Below are 19,561 nucleotides of genomic sequence, written 5' to 3' on the forward strand. Positions count from 1 at the left end.
TTTCATTGCCTCTGAAGTGTATGGGAAAACGAAGATGTAAAGGTAAGAACTGTGATAAAGAATTAGCTCTGTAAAGAGGCTTTGCTACAGCAAGCTTTAAAACCTATTTGAAAACATCAGAGATTTAGCATTATTCTTGAACTGACTTGACACACAAATCTGGCATCTTTACAGTTGAGCCTTAGAATAAAAAATGCCGTAAATTCAATCTCCTGCAAGATAAAGAACAAGCAGCTGATTCCCAGGGCTCAGGCAGCACTGATATGCCTCTTCTCAGTGCACTCTGCAGTGATGGGATATCTAATTTGGGTAAGTGCATTTCCAGCATTAGGGCACATGAAATCTGACTATGGGTGGCTGCCAGTAGAGACACACAAGATCAATTTTGCAGATTCATGCAAAAAACTGCTCTAATTTTGACTAAAATAATAAGTTTGTGTAATAACTTAAGAGTATTATAAAATATCAGGAAAGGAAGAAAGCCAAAAACTAGAGTGACTTTTCTAAAGATGCACAGTGTAGTTGCTCTACAGTTTTCAATCAAAACTGAATAAACTTTTGAGTACTAGTGACATGGAAGTAGACCATTTTGATTACTTCAAATGCAATGGCACTACCTGATCCAAATGTAAAAGTGGGGAGCCCATGAAGCATGTCCACAGGAGCTACCTGGGTTGGAACCACTGGCACCAGAGCCTACAAATGACTAGGGCAGACCCCATTCAGGGCACACTGGAACCTGGGAGGCTTGAAATAAATACATCTGCTGCCTCTTTCTACCTACGCCTTTGTATATGCAGCTGAAATTTTAAACCTCACAACCATATAAGGTTGCTGCTCTCTTTCTTTCAGAAGCAAACCTGCCCCCATGTCCAGCCCCAGTGTTCCTGCTGCCACATGTGCTGGAAGCAGCAATATATGGACATGATGTGAGCTAGCAGCTCCAGTAAATATCTGTGATATATTTGCAATAACACAGAATGTCATTCTATAAGATGACATTCACATTATCATATTGCCAGAAAAAAAAGGAAACCAAAAGTGTTAAGTGTTGTGGGGTTTTTTTGCCTACAGATTTCAGGCTATTTTATTCATCTTTTTTTTTCTGCTAGCTTGTTTCTTAATGACTTGTAAGAATTCGGGTGTACTTTTGGTCTGTTAATATAATGTGAAGTAAAGATTAGATGAGCTTCTCAAGGGAGTGTGTTACTTATGGCTGTTGAGACAGGAGCTGTTGTGCTCTAGGACCAGTATGCCTATTTAAATAAATAAAGATTTGGAAAACAGCCAGGTCGTTGAGGGGCTCTCTTCAACTGCAAACAGAATTACACTCCTGAAATTGTGCTGTTACTTCTTTTTGCAAAAGGAGGCACGACTACTGGAGTTTTCATCCATTGATTTGTACTATGATTTAATTGTGTAGATTTGGTGAGATCAATGTGCTTCAAAAAAAGTAAAGAGCCTGTTCTACTATGCTACATAGTCATGGTCCCACAGTACCAATGAAACTGATTGGAAAGAAGTTGGTTCAAGAAAATAGGTCCCTTATGAGCTGTAAGCATCTCTTCTGGTTAGGAAAGATGCACATAAAGCTGCAGAGTTCCCCGCTGTGCAGCAGAGAGGAGTGTAAAAAAAGCTGCTGTGAGGGAAGTATGATTTGGTATACCTGTCACAGGCTTTACTGAGATACTGCTTAGGGACCTTTTCTTGTTATAGTTTCTAAAGTTGTGGAGCAGTTTCCTGTGGGATAAGTACTTATTTGAGTTATTCTAACAATTCTTTGGGAGATGAGTGACTTCATGTAGCTGTCAACAAGCATCTGAAACAGCAAGAGACTAAAACTACTATAATAAATATATATGCATCACATGGACTGACTTTGAGGTCTTCTTCTTTTATATCTAAACCCTGATAAGAAAGTCTAGAGGTGCATGATTGGCCATTGACTGATGTAGTCTTAATTGAGTAGTTTGGTACATTAGAAGTGCAAAATGGGACATGGAAATAAAGGCAGAGCATTAATACTGACACTATTTTGAATTAATTAGCATTAAGTGGGAACATCTCAAATGAAATGACTGTTAGTTAAAGATCTGAAATGGTTAATCTGTAGCTGAAAGTCTCTTTCCTCTATTATTTACAATTCCACTGCATTTCACATTGTCATCTCTTGTGCCTGTCTTGCCTTGTTGGTCCTCCTGGCCACATCTACACAGCAAGTGGCGCAGAATGGTTTTGCCCGTAACTACTCAGTTATATATTTCGTTACATATATAATTCAGTTATATATATTGTTATATGACTACTTAGTCCCATCAACTGCAGACTGGCCGTGTCCACATTTAGCTGCGAGTTTTTTTTCTGGGTCTCATTGCCCTGAGGCTTAAATATCAGTTTCTTTGCGGCTTTTTTCAGGTTCAATTAGCCAATGTGAGGACTGTGCTGCAACTCCGAGATCAAAACAAATAAAAATGCTCTTCTCACACGAGGCAGTAGACTAGTAGCACTTGTGACCCAAGTATATGAGAGAGAAGTCCTGAGAGAGTTAATAAGTCAATAAATCCATACATAGATCAGAAAGACCTTTGAGATGGAAATATGTTGAGGCTGGAAGAGTATTCAAAGGATGTACTCATAGCCTCTTGTTCTCATCCTAGGCACCTGTTTTTGTTGAGGATGGTATGCCAGGGAAGACGGACCTTTGGTTTGGCACATTTTAGTTGTTCATGTGTTAATTAGAAGTCTTTACTTGGAAGAAAACTTGTAGAGGTTTCCTCAAGATATCACCACAGCTTCAGAGGTTAGATGACCTCTCCTTCAGTGTTTTATACTCACTCTCTTCTGTGACTTTACTGTGTTTTAACAACTGTTCTTACTTGCAGTTAACTTATTTTTTTTTTCCTCTGCTTTGTCAAAATAGTGACTCAGCATAGTTAGAAATAAAGAAAGATCCCTATAAACCATTAAGTTTTGGGTAAAACATTTTTTATATTTAGCATTCTAATTCAAAGCCTAACACCTGATCTGATTTGAAATGACAGGATTCAATGACAACTTGATTCACATAGCTGGTAGATCAGTTAAAGCATCACAAACTACACGGCTACAGATGTGCAGTGCTGAACTTTCCCAAGGCACAAAACAGGTAGTGGTACAAAGACGTATGGCTGCTCATGGCAAAACATGATTTTCATTGTTCTTCAACCTGCGGAGATTTTCACCCCTACATTAAGGTTTCCAGCTCCACCTGAGGGCACAAAGGCAGGTATATTTGCTGAGTGGGTGAGATGCAGGCATTCATGAGCTACTTTTAGCCAACAGGGCTACAAAAAAGGGGATGGGGGCAGCCATGTGTTGTACCTAACTCTTGTCTCAGGAGCAAAACACTGTATTCTACAGCTGCATCAGTTGTCTCAGAGCTCGCCAGTAGTGTCCTGTGCCTTGGAGAGAACTGAAGCAATCACAGTCACAATGGTGATTTTCCAAGTGCTGGAGCAAGACTAGAGCCAACAAATGCTGCCTTGATGTGGGACAGGAAGGATTGCGGGTTGTTTTAGCAGCTAAGTTAGTCTTTGCTCCCATGGAGTTCTTTTTCTAGCCCCTTTCCTGGAGCCATGGATCTCAGCTGGTTCAACTTCTCACCTCTGTGTGCCTACTGAATTTATATATGCTTCTACATCTACGAGCGTGCAGAAGGAGAGTATCTGCCCCTTTATAAGATTTCTGGTCAAGAATATCAAATACCAAACAGAGCCATTGCACTTGTCTGGCGAAGCCCTAAGCCTAGTCACTGCTGTCTGTCCTGTCTTTTTTAATCTTCTTATTAAAACTTTTCTTCACCATCTCTCTGTCCCACCTCACTCTCTATCCTATGTCTGTGTACACTGTGAGTACGGTGTCTGTGGGGTGAGCATGAATGCATGTTAGGAAAAAATCAGCCATGTGAATTGATAGTACTTTACATTTGCATCCCAGAAGTATCTGGAAGACGCAGACGAAATCAAGTCTCCATTGTGGTAGGCTTTGCCTATACAAGAGATAGTCTCTGCCCAAAGAATTTGCAATCAAAATATAATATTGAGTGATCCTCTGCAGCTATATATGCCACTGAAAGCTATATATGCCACTGAAAGATAAAACTACATCAAGTTCATAATGAAATTACTCACAGTTCATAAACTTGTCAGGGCACAGAGATAACATTGCCTCACCTAAAGTGGGTTTGCATTATGTGAGTTACTTCTTATTAGTAAATACATTATGCAATATTCCTCAACAATTTATAATGACTTGTATGTGAAGAGAAGAAAATGAAATAGTGAAGAAAACTCACAGGTGTAGAAGTGAGATAAAGAAGGTGCAGACAGTGCAGAGTTCTGCTATAGGGCAGCTGCTCTTATTCTCTACACAAAAATTCTCTGAGCCTATGATAGGTTGTTTGCTGTGAAATGGTCAGCCAAGCTGCTGCACGGGATTGCACTGTCTGGTGTTCTATAGCAATGAGCTGAACATATATAGTACAGATAGCAAATGTTCCTGATCTTTCTGTGGTAACGTAACAAAGGAAGAGCAGCTACAGTGTGTAGAATACAGAGGTTAGTACTTATTAGGTAAGCAAAAATGACAAAACTGTAAATTTCAAGCTATGGACAATTTACCATGGTCAGCAAATGAATACAAACACTTGAATACCTTGTCAATAGACATCTTAAGATTTACTGTTCTACTTAGCATTTCCTGTGTTAGCAGGTCCTAGTTTGCTGCATGGGTCCTCTCTCCTTTGTTGGCATCCACTCTGAGCTATCTGCAAGCTTGTATTCTTCCTCAGTAACAGAGGACTCCATCAGGCAGTCTCAAAACTGGGCAATACTGTTCCCAAAGCCCTCTGCAGGGCACTGAAGTTCAGGTGCCTCCTCCGTAAAAAGGGTTGTGACACTCCTGGGTTGGTCTGCTTTCAAGATTAGTGTACAATAAGTCTTCATTTTTCCTGGGAAGATTATCTCAATCACAGATTGCCTTAGGTGTGGACACATGAGGTTGTTCTGTGTGTCATCGTGGGATTGTTTGGATTGGTTTGCATGGGTGTAGCACCATGAGAAGGGAGCTGCACTGGTTCTGGTCTGCCTGAACTCACATGCCTGGCCCTGAAAATCCTGGTGCGGCGGTTATCTGTGCCTCTGCAATGTTTCATTTTGCTTTTTCTTTAAACCTGGCTATCTATCATTCCTCATAGTAGAAACTGTGCTAAGGAATCTGCAGAAGTACCTACCCAGATGTCTATGACAGTGTGCATGCTGTCCTTGTCACAGACTGTACCCAAAGACCCAACCTACTGTGGAGAAAAACATAGCCTCCAAAGTGAAATGGATGTAAGTGGCATATGTGTAAATGGAAATTGTTGGGTAGTAACTGTCACAAAGATGCAGAAAAATGGAAGAAACAAGTCCCACTTCTCCAGAGACTCCCTCTATGGTGTTCAATCTAGGGCTATGAGACAGAAAAAGTACCTTAGCAGATTCAGGCTTCAGGCTTCAATTTCCCTGTCCCTAGAGCCAGAGCGTCTGGGGGTTTGAAATTTGGAGCTGGAGCTCTCTTCTGTGGGCTTATATTGCATGAGAGGCATTGATGGCTCCCCTGTGGCAGGGAAAACAGAAACATTGCTCTGTCATAGCTGAGCACAGCAAATTATTTCCTTCAGATTGTGCTGCCACTGCCATGTTGTTGAGCAAGAGAAGTCTCCCTGGTTCCCCCATTCCCTGCCCAAAGTCACAAGCTTGGCAAAGGTTTTAAATAAGTTGAAGACTAAGTACCTCTTCCACTTTGTCTGGTAATTGCTGTAACACATGACATGTCATTGGATAGCAGTGCCATACTCCAGCCTCACATTTTTCTACAGCCTCTACTGCACCTCTAGTCTCTGATACTTCTGGAAGGGTACTGTGTGTTTATGGGAAGCCACTTGTGATTTCTAGAGCAATGTGTTTCTGCAAAAGAATAAGCTCCAACAAATTGAAAAAAATTCTGTATTTCAAAAATGTAATGAAATTTTAAAAGGGTTATAGAAAACTGAATCATTGACTGGAGCTGGATGATCTACATGAAATAGAGAATAATATTCAATTTGTCTAAAACCCTAAGTTCTTCTCAAAAGGCAGTACAAAATAGCACTCAGAGGGACAAAGTAAATTAGAAAACCACCAACATAGTTCATAGTTGTAGGAAACTAATTCAGACAGGTTGCAGCAAATATGGCATAACTACAGCACCACAGTTTGTTCTTCTTTATGTATCAGCAAAGCCTTTATTTCTTTGAAGATGGGTAATTGTATGGAATATAGTACTTTTGTCTTCTTACCTACAGTTCTTCTCCACAGTCACTCTACACTGCAGAATGTATTGACTACAAACAATGAAAGCAGGACTCCTTCACTTTGGTTGTTCTTCAGAGACTGTCAGTGTATCTGATAGGCTGAAACTGTCATAGTGAAAGAGTGTGCATATGAACATAAAAGCATGCTATTTATCTTCAAAGAGAAAAGCAATTGAGAAGTCTCGACAGATCTCTTGATTATTTGGATTTCTCAGAAAAAGATATTGCTTTTATTTAAACATAAAGAAGAAGAAAAAAGAAGGTAATCTAAAGGCAAAATCTGAATTCCTTGTATCATTATCTCTGCAGGATTGCTACCAAGTTCACACTTCCAGTCCACCTATCACATTCATAACTTTTAAAAATCCACGAATCTAGAGGGACTAATTCAAAGTACTACCAGTAAAATTGTTGCAGGGAGCCTGGTCAATACCAGCTTTATCTTCAAAGGCACTTGTCTGAAGCTCATCCTTCCAAGACAGAGCCTTCATTTTCTAGTAATTCCAAGAGAAAAAGAGCAAGCACTATGTTCTGCTGCACTGACAAAGAAACTAAGAGTACTATACTTAACACACCCAAGCACTAGTGGAACGTGAGGAGTTTCCAAGCCTAAAATGTGTTTTATGGCATTGCTCCAGCAGAGGGAAGCACTTGCTACAGAAGAGGTATCCTTCCCATCACTGCATGTCGAGGCATTGCCAGTTCCCTGGCATCACCAGAGCTCCTGGCCTGGCATTATGTTTTCCTCACTGAACAAGGAACAGAACATGGAGGATTGCTATCTGTACCCGTTTTTCAGTATGAAGTCAAGAAAATGCTCTCTCTCATTTTGAGGACTTCTAGCACCACGTACAGGAAATAAGAATGCGGTCCAAAATTTGCCCAAAACTTGTTATAGATATAGATAGTTACAGCTAAGAATGGGAACTTCATCCATAGATACCTTAACATCTGAAGACCTAGAAGCAAAGCTTGGCCTTGTCTGCATTATGATTTAATCTGGCTGAAATTCTAGTTTGTTCTAAGAGTATTTTTTGATTTTGAAGAAGAGTGGGTCTCTCAAGGACTTTGTTGAGTCTCTCCTCCATGAATAAAAATAACCTTATAACTGCCAACAATATGGAGGGTCACTTATATCCAATCTCAAATAGAATCCCTCTCACTGATTCATGAAGCTCTTAAAAATGTTCAGGTTTGGGCATAGCTTTAATTCTCCAATAGTAAGAAATATTGTTCTCATTTCTAGTCTCATTTTTCTCTCTGCTATTACATGCTTGGTTTCCAAATCATGGATAGCAATTAGCAGTTTAGCATATCTATCTCCCTGAGCCAGTTTGGCTATGTCCTGCTACTTGTCATATTCTATATTATGTTCTATACTATAGTAACAAATGAAGAAAAGTTTTTTTATCATCCTTGGATCATTCCTGTGTTTATGTCTGTTTTTTTTCTTAAGTCCTTCTGCTCTTTTTAACTGAATTGGACTTTCTCAAGTGTTTGGGATATATCCTGCTCTTCTCTCAGACAACTTTCGCTGTGGAACTTCTCTGCCTTCTACGGCTCCCCTTCCTTTGTTTAAAGACAAAATATACTTCATTGAAAATATTATTATTTCAGTGCTGGAGCTATGGGGTGGAGGGAACTGGGGTATTTAAATGCTGCAAAAGATAGATGGGTTCAGATTTGGCAATGTCTAAGTATTGGCATGAGATATGCTTCGACAATGTCAGAGCCTGACTGGGATCCAGAAATCAATTGGGTTTTGGCCTAATCTCCCTATGGGCTTTATCCATTTGCATTTTCAGAGGATGTCTTATACACACTGACAAGTCAGTCTCCCACACAAATTGTATGCTAGCTGCCATATTCTCCATCCAGAAAATATTCAGATGAATTGTTATTCTTTCCATTATAAGTAGCATTTACACTTCTGGATAAAACAGTAAAGCAGTAATGAGAGCAGAAACGTGACTCACAGTTGTTTCCATTTGTGTTCTTCAAGAGAGACGCAAAGCTTTCCTCCCTGAATTGCCATTATAGCTTCCGAAGTTCCTGTATTGCTGTAGAGCCTTCAAAGATCCTGTGTGTTCAAATCATTATGGATTTGAACCTGACCTTGGGCAGAGGAAGAATTTAAATTCTGTGACTGCTTCCAAGGTGAGCGATCCAACCACTGCCATAGGCTGGTGCTGTCATTGCCACAGAGCGGTCGGACAGTCTTTAAAGACAGCTCCAGAATGGAGGGAACGGTAATCTCCAAGGATTAGCCCCAGGCCAGGCCAGGTAACTGCTCGAAAGTGCCTGACAAAATGGCTGTCGTTTCATCCCGACCTGACACTCTTCTGACCCAGCATTTTCTGAACCAATCCGGGATATTCGCAGAGAGAGGCCAAGAGCTGCGGCCCTTCCGCGGGCGCGCGGCCCGGCCCGGCCCGGCGCCCCTCAGCGCCACCGGCAGATGGCGGCAGCCGCCGGCCAGGCCGTGCGGGTCATGGCTGGGAGCTCGAGGCCTGGAGGTGCGCTCTGGGGCTGCCTGGGGACCGCCCGTCTCGGAGCCGCGGGTCAGAGAGATTGCCGGCGCTGGGTAGGGTTTTTTTTTGTTTTGTTTTTGTATCTATTACCTCCTCCTCCCTGCCTCGCATGTTTTAATTAATAGAAATGGAGAAATAACCGGTGCTGGACCTGAACTGCAGTCTTATCTGCAGTGAACCCCTCAGGCGAGAGCCAGATAAGAGCAATCATGGCTAGAACCAGGCACACAGGGCTTGAAGAAGATACAGTGCCTGCCGCGGGCAGGGCCTGTGCGCGTGTGTGTGCCCGGAGCAGGGGCTGTGGCTGCATGCTGCCGTGTCTGAGGGTAGTGCTGCGCTGAATACCCACGTACTGGTCTTCAGGGGTACAGGGGCCCTGGTAAGGGTTCCTTCTCAACATTTGATCGAGGATAACATTTTACATGCGTATACCACATACTTAAAGCAAGCAGAAAATAGATTGAAAACGCCGTAGTCTTATTAAATATATACATATATATATATGCAAAGGCAACTCCTGATCATTTCTCATCCACCTGCAGGGGCTACCTAGCAGATTTCTGAGTGCCACCACTGAGGTGCAGAAGGGAAAACAACTTCCAAGAGCCTGATGGTATGCTAACCCACACCAAAATAACTGGCACAAACAAGGTACTGAAATGGAAAAATCTCTTGCCCCACCTAAAAACTTGCTTGCAGATTCATGTCCATTCATTTAGGTGTGGCCCCTAAGGACAGTTTATTTGCTTGTGGTAAATAATTTCACCTGGAAAGCCCAGTTGCTAGCTGTACTGGTTTAAAGCTTCCTTTCCATGAGGAGGGCAAGGTATTGATAAGGCAGCTTCTCATCTATAGGCTATAGAAAAGATAAAGAAGGGTTTCCAAATGTGCCAGGTTTATGAATATTAGAGAGGTGTATTAGATGTGTGCATTGCTGCATCTTTCCTATAGAACTGTTAAATGGCAGTAACTTAGCCCTGAAATGCTCCAGAATCCTTGATTTGCATCTTTCCACATGGTGTGCCAAGCTTAGCAGACTTACTTATAAAAATGCCTCTTTGAGATGTCCTGGATGATATGATTTGCCTTTATGCCATGAGTGAATTTTGAGGTTGAGATTGCATCTTTATTAGACTGACTACCAGAGCAAAGTATAGAAACTTATATGCATGGCCCTTTTTTCAGTCACAGAATGTACTTTTTTGTTACCTATTTTACAAGTATAGAAGTAGTTCCACTAGCTCTAAATTTATACCTACAAAGCAAAATATTTTTCAGGGATACTAGTGCCTACAACAAAATGATTTGGTGACTAGGACCATTAAAAGCATTGTGACAAGAGGCTGGGCTAACTAATCTTGCAAAAAGGTTGCAAGCAGGGCATGTGATTTGTCTGTCCTGGGTCTGCAACTTTGTTTAGAGCTGTGTTGTTTAGTGTTTATCTCTGAAAAATCTCTGGCAGACCTGTGCTGGTTTTGGCTGCAGTGGAATTCATTTTCTTCTAAGTATCTTGTGCGGTGCTACATTTTAGACCAAAACAGTATTCATAACAGAGGGATGTTTTAGCTACTGGTGAACAGTGCTACTGGCTCTGTTTCTCATGCTAGTTAGTGTGCTCGGGGTACACAGGACACTGCGCCAGGCTACAGCGAGGATGGCTGCCCCAACTGACCGGAAGGGCATTCCCTGTGCTGCACTCAGTATTAAAAGCTGGGGAAAATAGGAGAAAGAGGAACAGATTTTTGTGGCTGCTGTTTGTCATCCCAAGCAACTGTTACGTGTGATGTAGCTTTGCTTTTCTGGAAATAGATAAATATATCTGCCTGAATATGGTAATTAGTGAGTGAATTGCTCACTTTTTTTTTTTTTTTCTTTCTTTTCTTATGTGTGCAACTGCTGCTTTAACTATTAAAGGTAAAATTGTCTTTGTCTCAACCCACAATTTCTCTCTTTGGCCCTTCCAACTCAGTCCCTCATTTGGCTGGGCAGGCTTTGGCTGCACACACCAGGATCAACCCACATCAAGGTCTCACAAACACAAAAACTCCACTTGGGTTACATAAAGAAGGGGAAAAAAACAAAGGAATAAATACATAGAAACAAAAATGTATTTAGGGAAATTGCACAATGTGTTTTGTCTGCCTTGCTTTTTGCTAGTGAAATTCTGAGAAAGGGCAGATGAGAAATCTTTTCACAGAATCACAGAATCACCCGGGTTGGAAGGGACCTCAAGGATCATGTAGTTCCAACCCCCCTGCCTAGCAGGGCCACCAAACACACACACACACACACACAAACACACCAAACACACACACTTTTCGTTACCTTCAGCTCTCCCAGTATCTCAAGTTCTTAATGACTGCCTTTATTCTGCAAGTGAGAGTGTGAGCTGAGGCCCTGGGCTCAATACTGCATCTGGTTGGCAGATGCTCTTACAATTTTCCTTCACTCCAACCTCCCAAATGTTGCTTCTGCTCCCTTAATGCAAAAGTGTATATTCAGTCTCAGGTTTCTGCTGCTCCATGTTTTGATGAACAACTGGATGAACTTGCCTGAAGTTTGCCTCAGTTGTGTTGGTTAAGTTTTTCCTGTAGAGGAAAATTCATGGCAATGCTGAACACCTCACAGATAAAACTGACCAGCTAGATGACCCATGTAAAATTATTTAGCTAGAGACTGTCATTTTGATTAATGGGAATCAGATGAGAGAATAAGCAGCCCTTGAGATCAAATGCAAAATCATGAGATGGCCTACATAAAGTGCTGCAGGGGTCTAATTGGAAAATGAATTTAAATGAACTGATGAATGTGAGCCTGAACAGTGTATGTGCTAACTTACATTTACTTGCAGAGTCAAGAACGCTTCAGACTTGTGTACTAACCTCAGTTACGTATCACACTTGTGCTCCTTCCAGGCAGCCTGCCAAGTTTAGGTTTACTGTATGTTTATAAATTATTGTGAGTGACTCCAGTTGATTTACATTCCTAGGTATGGAAGTAGCATGTGGATTTCACCTGCTGCTTGTTTCTGACTTGGCATTCATTACATAGCAGAAAATTCACATTGAGTCTGCCACTACTGGATAATCTAAGCTGACTAATTTTGTGCTTTTTCTGTTACTGAAAAAGTGCAGAAAAAACTAGGTATATATGACCTGTGCTCTGATGCTGTTATGACCTGAGCATAGAATTCAGAAATGAAGTAGTTGAGGAAAAAATGGGAGTGAATGGGGAGTTTGGTATGACTTTGAACAGATTCTCAGTCATTTGCTTTCCTTGAAGCTGTAATTGGTGGGTGACTTGTTGTCTGTGTTTTCCTGCATTGCTTGCAACAGCTTTAAATAATCAAAAAACTACAGTGGATACAGATAATCTGAAAGCACTTTGTGGTCTGCTTGTGAAGATGTTTTCAGTCAGTGGGTACCCTTCCTGTGTAGGCTAGCACTGCTTAGCAGCTGTTGTATGGGAAAACTCGAGAATTCCTTGTTGCTTTACTAAGTGGAAAGGTGGGAGTGCCTCCTTGTCTCGGAGCGTTTGCTGGCCAGCAGAATCTTAGGTGCTGCCTTGGCTTTCCCGCTCAGTAGTGTGACACATTTCTGCCAAGCAGCTTTTGTGGTTTAGAGGATGAATCAAAGGATTTCCCCTGAAGCTCCTGGTGATTGTTATAATTAGCTGAAATGCGTCTTGGCAGCTGAAACACTTCTGTGTTTCCTTTAGGTCTACTCCTGCTCTGACATTGGCAAAAGCTACCTGAGGCATCAAACTGGGGCTCTGCATGTATTCCATTAGGCAGAAAATCAGGGAGAGATTTGTGAAGTTGTATAAATAATAAGCTCACAGTAATAGAAACAAATAGAAAACAGGAAGAAATAAATTGTTTTGCCTGACATTCTAATGAAATTTTTTGCAAGCATGTGGATTAAATGGGAAATTCCTGTCTTGGTAATTAACTGCAAACAACTTTCCATCCCTGACTTGAGTTGCTTTCCTTGTTGATATTTTTACCATGCTTGCTGCTATGAGATTTCCATTTTTAATGGATAACATTCAGACTGCCTAGTTCAGGTACTTAGTTGAACTGACTTTCAACTCAGTATAAGACCTGATTTCTTTATTACTTACAGCAATGGACAGGGCACTGTGCAGCTGAGTAAAAAGATCAGTTAGCTTTTAGAAGGTCCTTCCCAGCTAACTCAGCATAGCATCTTGTGTTCTTTTGCAGAAAAGACAAACATGAGTAGTAATCAAATAAGACTGGAACAAATCTGGCCATCTGCCGTGTGCTATGGTGACCAGGAGTTAGATAAGGAAATTTACAAATCTAGTTGCTTGTTTTGGTCTTATGTGTATTTGTTTTTTTTTTCCCAGGAACTCTTAATCTGCTGTAACAGGTAGCTTTCTGATAAATGCTAACAAAGTTACGAGGAACAGAGCTGTTTTCTTAATGATGAAAAACACAACAGTAAAAAGCAAGGGAAAACAAGCTGCAACTGATTCATCCTCTTAATGGATTTTCATTATAGCCATTTACTGGAATATTTGGCTTTGGATCAGACAGGATCCTTGAACATGCATGCCTCATCTGTTTTGGACACTTACTTAGACTGCTGTTTTTTTAAGGCAGACAGTAGTAATGTGACATCATCAATGCATAAAATGTAAATGGTAATTGAGATAGTTTTGCTTAAAAACAGCCATAGGTATGAGGAAGATACTAAATGGTAGGAGATTCTGCATTGCTGAGTGCCCACAAGAAATTATTTGGTGTTCCCTTTTTTATGTTTAGTTGCATTTTCCATCAAGCTTAGGACTGAGTTCATTTCTGTGTCCAGTGTTCAGTGCAGTCGCTGAGGATCTCAGGCCCTGACCACACTGTTCTTCAGGCTCCATCGTTACAACCCTGGCAGAAGCCGTAGATTTCTCTCCTTTTTAACATGGTATTGAGAAGGAACCTGGTCATTCAGCAATTACTGCATAGTGGGTCTGACAGCAGCACTGAAGTGCCAAGATTTTTGAAGAGATTTCCATTGATGTTCGCTAGAGAAAGAAAATCCTCAACAGACTTGAGAAAACATTGCATGGCAGCAGTAATGGGGTAAAACATCTGCTGTTATAAGGGTGTACTTGAGAATGACAAAAAATAGATCATACAGTATTCAGAAGGCCTAAGGCCAAATGCAGTATAACACTGCACAGTCATTCTGCTCTACAGAGATTGTGGGTTGGCTACTCTGTCTCAATCTTGGGTCAGGTATTGCTCCTTAGCTTCTTTTTATCAACCGTATAGATAAAGCCCTGAAAACCAGGAGTGCTTTTTTTGTTCAAGAGCATATTGTGTGCTTTGTAAAACAAAGGGTTTCTGCTTCTCTTCAGAAGTGGGATTAGGTTGAACTTGTGTTGATTGTAGAAAGGTTTCTGTTAAAAATATTGGTGTAAGTAGGGTTGAACTGATCCTATGTGAGGCCTCTGCATATGAGAAACTTACTGGTTGATATCGTGGAAGTAAGAGCTTTTTGTGACACAAATGAAATGTTTACTATATGAGTAAAAGGTAACAACAGTCTTGCAGCACCTCCATGTCAGACTGAAATGTGTTCATAGAGCTCTGGGAATGTTTTGGCAGGGCTGGGAGCACATATGGTTCTGACACCTGTGTTTTTGGTAGAATTAAAGCTATCCCAAAAGATCATGGTGAAATATTTATGCTGGCAATGAGAAGTTAAGGATGTTATAAATACAGGAGGGACACAAATCGAATCAATGTTCATGTACTGGTATAAGGCACCCCAAATGTATGGTGGATTAGCCATCAATCTATTAGTACAATAGGCAGTTTGGAGCGTAAGGGTTGTGTTCAAAGATGTGATTTTTAAAAATAATATTTTTTAAAATTCATTTAGAAAGGCCATGAGCTGGCTTTATGATAATCTCTGCTTCTGTAACAGAAGGGGAGCATACAGAGCTCCTTGCTGGTGTCTGTGTGCAGAGGCTCTACAGGTGACATTGCTGCAGGCCATTTGTCAGCAGCTACAATGAGGTCCTTAGAGGGCAAGAGAAAGGAGCAAGAGTCAAATTTCCTGTCGCTACTCCTGTTTTCCTCTAGAAGTATCTCTGCTTGTAATCCTTAGTAACACTTCAAGTGACAACTAAAGGTAGAGGCTAAACTTGTCCCTGTAATTTATTTGTAGCCCCTTGTCAAAAGCTTTTATTTCTGCACATTGAGAACCGCAGTAGGTCAGTGCTGGGAGGCAGGCACCTTGATTTTTGGGTGGCAACCAGTTCCAAGAAGAGGGTAGAAGGCTCCTGCTGTTAACCTGGGGAAGATGCAAGGCCTCTCTACTCAGTCTCTATGACTGAGTATGACTCTATGACTCTATCTCAGTCATAATTAATTGCCTGATTCTGTAGAGCAGAAAGCTTCCCTTAAACAGCTTTTACTGTTTTCCTTTGCTGTTTTGCCACACACACCAAGAGCACTGCTAAAAATTAATTTGGCTTGTTACCCCTGAACAACTGCTGGGTATTCCTAGCTGGCTGGTTGCTTTTTGGCTACTGCTTAAAAAGTGAGTCCTTGCACAAAGGGCTTGGAAAGAAAAGAGCAGTAAAACAGATTGTTATCTGTGTTTTCCCACAGCTAAAAGTAGGATTGACCATGGAAGATCTATTTACTGACATTTGTGCTGTTTGTTTATGAAGCCAGGTAAATAGTAAATGTTCGTACAAGGGAAAAGTTCACCCCAACAGTTTTTAAGCTTTGTTTTTGAAACCTATTTAATCATAAATAGGTTGGATACCTCTCCTCTGAAGAGAGGTTGAGGGAACTGGGCGGGCTTGTTTAGCTTAGAGAAGGCTCCATTGTGGTCTTTCAGTACTTGAAGGGAGCATATACACAGGTGGGGGAACAGCTGTTTATGGGGGCGGATAGTGATAGGACAAGGGGGAATGGTTTTAAACCAAGACTGGGGAGGTTTAGATTAGATATTAGGAGGAAGTTTTTCATCCTGAGGGTGGTGACGCACTGGAACAGGTTGCCCAAGGAGGTTGTGGATGCCCCATCCCTGGAGGCATTCAAGGCCAGGCTGGATGTGGCTCTGGGCAGCCTGGTCTGGTGGTTGGTGACCCTGCACACAGCGGGGGTTGAAACTACATGACCTTTGGGGTCCTTTTCAACCCAGGCCATTCTATGATTCTATGATAAAAACAGAATTGTTTTCTTTGGTAACTGCTTAAATTGTAAAATGTGTCCAGGATCATACAGGAAAATGTAAACATACTCAGTTTAGACGGACAAATATTTTGGGCTGTTTTTAAGTCAGATGAGCAGAGACAGATAGAGCACACCATGGGTTTAAGTCCAATGGGGTAACAGTAAATAATGTTGCAAAATCTGAATCCTTGTGATCTTTAGTAGAGCTACAGTTGCTTACATTACAGGAAGCAAGGGGTTGTCCAAGCAATTTTTTTTTTTTTTCTTTTCATTTTCTTCTTACAGATGTGGGGTAAGAAATAAATGTACAAATAGATATAAAGTGTTTGAGAATAATTAAACCAACATCAAAATGCATTAAAAAAGTGCATTAAAAAAAACCCAGATAACATTTTCCAACAGAATATTGGTGAAAAAACTCTCTCTTCAGAGCTGTAGATCAGCACTTATGCAGGGAGAGCTCTGGGCTAAGGATGCTAAGAAAGAGCAGAAGTCTGGAAGCAGGCACAGGCAGTGAGGGGCAGGACTGAGACACTGGAGCACAGGTGGAGGGGGCCCATCTTGCCCAAACAAGGGGTTTACAGAGAAGTACCACTTCCCTCATCCCATGCCTCATCTGTGGCCAAGAGCAAAGGGAAGATGCAGAAGCAGTTCTGCTGATAGCCACACAGCCTAATGGGGTTTGCCTCTGTTTAAACTGAAGCAGCTTACAGTGTACTGTAGCACTGTCTGGAAACATTCACAGACCTAAAACAGGACTCTGCTCCCTAGCATGTTGAGTGTCTGCTTTTCTCAGCCTCCCTACTGCACTGTTCTACTTATACTTGGAAGAGAGCAGCACTGCAGGCTATCAGCATGGGGCATGCTATGTCAGCATGCCAGCTGACTTTGGACAGCTGGAAGATATTTCTGGAAGCCAGTTTTTGGGAGGCAGAGCTGATGATGCATGTTTATGGCACAGGCTGGGCTCACCAGTGCCTGTGTGAGTTGCTGTGAAATAAGGACAGTTCCTGGCACGACGGGCATTGCTGTGGCAATTCCAGATGCTAGTATAGAGCTTCTGTCAAGAGCAGTGCTAGCTTTCTGCTTGGATGAATAACTGTAACTTTGACAAGGCAATGAGTGAGGCCTTGGACCTTGGAGTGAGACCTAGCAGGCAAGCTGGTATGTGCTGTGGAATTAGAACTGTTCACTTTTTGCTGGTTTCTCAGCCTGCACAGAGCTTACAATAATGTCACAAGCAGTGGCAAGCACCCAGCATTCACTGCAAGAAAAGTGTGATGGAAAAACATTACTGTTATGTAGGATACTGCTCCTCCAGCAGAATGGATACAAAAGGTGGAGCTGAGGAAGAGTTGGGGGAATCTTGTGAAGCTTTTGATCCCTATTCCTTACCTGAGGTTCTCACAGCTATATAGTGCTAAGGAGTAAGTCCTTTTCTTAAAACCTAGCTTAGACTAGGAAAATCTGTATCAGCTAAACTGATTCTAGAGGTTTTCAAAAACAGAAGTCTGTACTTTTTCTTCCCTTTTCTTTGAACCAGAAAAAGGAAAAGAGAGTGAGAAATCAAGAACAGTTCACTATTATCATTGTATACTACATATACAAATTACTCAAATTATTTATGGTTTGTAGATAACACTAAACATGAAAATGACTTCCTACGCTTACTGCTATTTGATCCTGGGCTGATGAAGCTTGAAACCTATATGCAAAACCAAAACAGCAAAATCTTAGCTTATTGCCTTGTCTTCCCCTTAAGGAGACCATTGGTATTTCGCACGGACAATGGGAGATAGTGGGATGGTTTTAAATTGTAGACTTTGTAAAAGTGAATCACATCAAACAAAAACCTGCAGCTAATTAAAAAATATGGTGCTTGGAAAAATGGTTAATATTCCGCTGTATGGATCAACCACATTTCTTATTTGAAAGGAAAAAAAGGATTAGTTTTCACACTTCATAGAACATGTGCATTGTTCTACCATCTAGCATATTCTAGGTCACAAAGTATCATCTAACTTTTAGTATTATTGTTGAAGAAAGACAGGCTTGTTTGAAAGTTCTATACAGTCACTTGAGAGTTTCCACAGCACTTAGTAAACAGTTGTTCTTGTATGTGATTTGTATTCAAGCCGTGGCACAGTTCTGTTTAAGTTTCTTTTGCTTCACTTTTCTATCACTTGGTCTGCTTAAGCCTGCAGCTGCAGGTCAGGCCATAGAGAACTCTGAGTTAACTCTCTTTTGATAAAAATTGATAGAATTTGTCAGTATCAAATTCAGAAAGTCATCTTTCTTCAGTGAAGCGCTTAAAAATAAGCTTCACTTACATTTTAATTTGAAATCAGTGGAAGTTGAGTACTATCAATTAATAATGTAACTTGAAGAATTTCTTTGTTTGGGACAAATATGTTTTTGTATTGTGAATTTCCTAGGCCCTGAGAATGTTTTTTACAGCCCTTGCTGGATTCCGTAGGAAGAGCTGTGCTATCTGTTTAGCAGTGCAAGCAGCTTATTCCAGAGCCTCATCTTTCCTAATCAACGCACTGTTTGTGTGTTGCAAATAACTGGATCATCACTGATGCTAATGCATTGCTGACTTCTCCAAAGTGTAACTTCTTGTCCGCTGCCCCTATCAGAACTCTTTCTGATCTCACTTTCGCAGAGAACGTGCTCATCTCAGCTTTATCCAGCCACACATGCTCCTTTATCCATCCAGCAGAGCAAGAATGCAGCAGTTCTCTGTTAGGTGATTGGAGTGCTCTGTGAAGTCCAGATTGCTTGTATACAACAGATGTAAAATTTGGCTACCCTTATAAGAATTAGATCACTTCTCTCCATGTTATCCTGCATCTTGTATTAGGCAGTTATGTTTTCCTCATCTGGCTAACTTCCCACACTGTACGGGTTCTCAGTCTGCAGTCAGTGTTGTACTATGTGCACAGCTCAAGCTGTATTTTTGCAAGCCATGTTTGTATTTTTCCATCAGCATGTTCTCTTTGTGCAGTAATTTTTCCAGAGCTGCTGTAAGTCAGACCACAGGTGTATCCTGTGCTCAGATGCCTGTTTCAGTCACTCCTTCGAGAACCCTGTCACTCCCTCTGAATTGTAGGCAGCAAGCCACATTTACAATTACAGTTCCTTTCCCAAAATTGTGTGTGCCCACACCTAGCTATCAGTTTCATCACCATTAGAACTCATTTTTGATAGCTAGACTTCCTGTTTTTCAAGTTCAAAAGAGCACTGCTAGACCTGATGAGTCTGATGAGAGCAGAGTAGAAAGGCAGAATCACTTCCCTTGACCTGCTGGTCACACTTCTTTTGATGCAGCCCAGGATATGGTTGGCCTTCTGGGCTGAAAGCATGCATTGTTGGCTCATGTTGAGTCTTTCATCAGTCAACACTCCCAGATCAGGGCTGCTCTTGAGCAATTCTCTGTCCAGTCTGTACTTG

At 41.3% G+C, this 19,561-nt stretch overlaps 1 long non-coding RNA gene across 4 annotated transcripts in view; it reads left to right on the forward strand.

Moving 5' to 3' along the window:
- Positions 1-8,875: 8,875 nt before the first annotated feature.
- The window catches only part of LOC122157730, a 66,556-nt gene continuing 55,870 nt past the window's right edge, over positions 8,876-19,561 (forward strand). For all 4 annotated transcript variants that reach the window (XR_006168000.1, XR_006168008.1, XR_006168003.1 and 1 more), the window contains exons 1-2: positions 8,876-8,954; positions 9,444-9,552. This is a non-coding gene — a long non-coding RNA (uncharacterized LOC122157730). The remainder of the gene's footprint in view (positions 8,955-9,443; positions 9,553-19,561) is intronic.

The sequence above is a fragment of the Centrocercus urophasianus genome, unplaced genomic scaffold, assembly GCF_019232065.1.
Source record: "Centrocercus urophasianus isolate 14NV4802_14NV808 unplaced genomic scaffold, USGS_Curo_1.0 seq_10, whole genome shotgun sequence".
NCBI classification, from domain to species: Eukaryota; Metazoa; Chordata; class Aves; order Galliformes; family Phasianidae; genus Centrocercus; species Centrocercus urophasianus.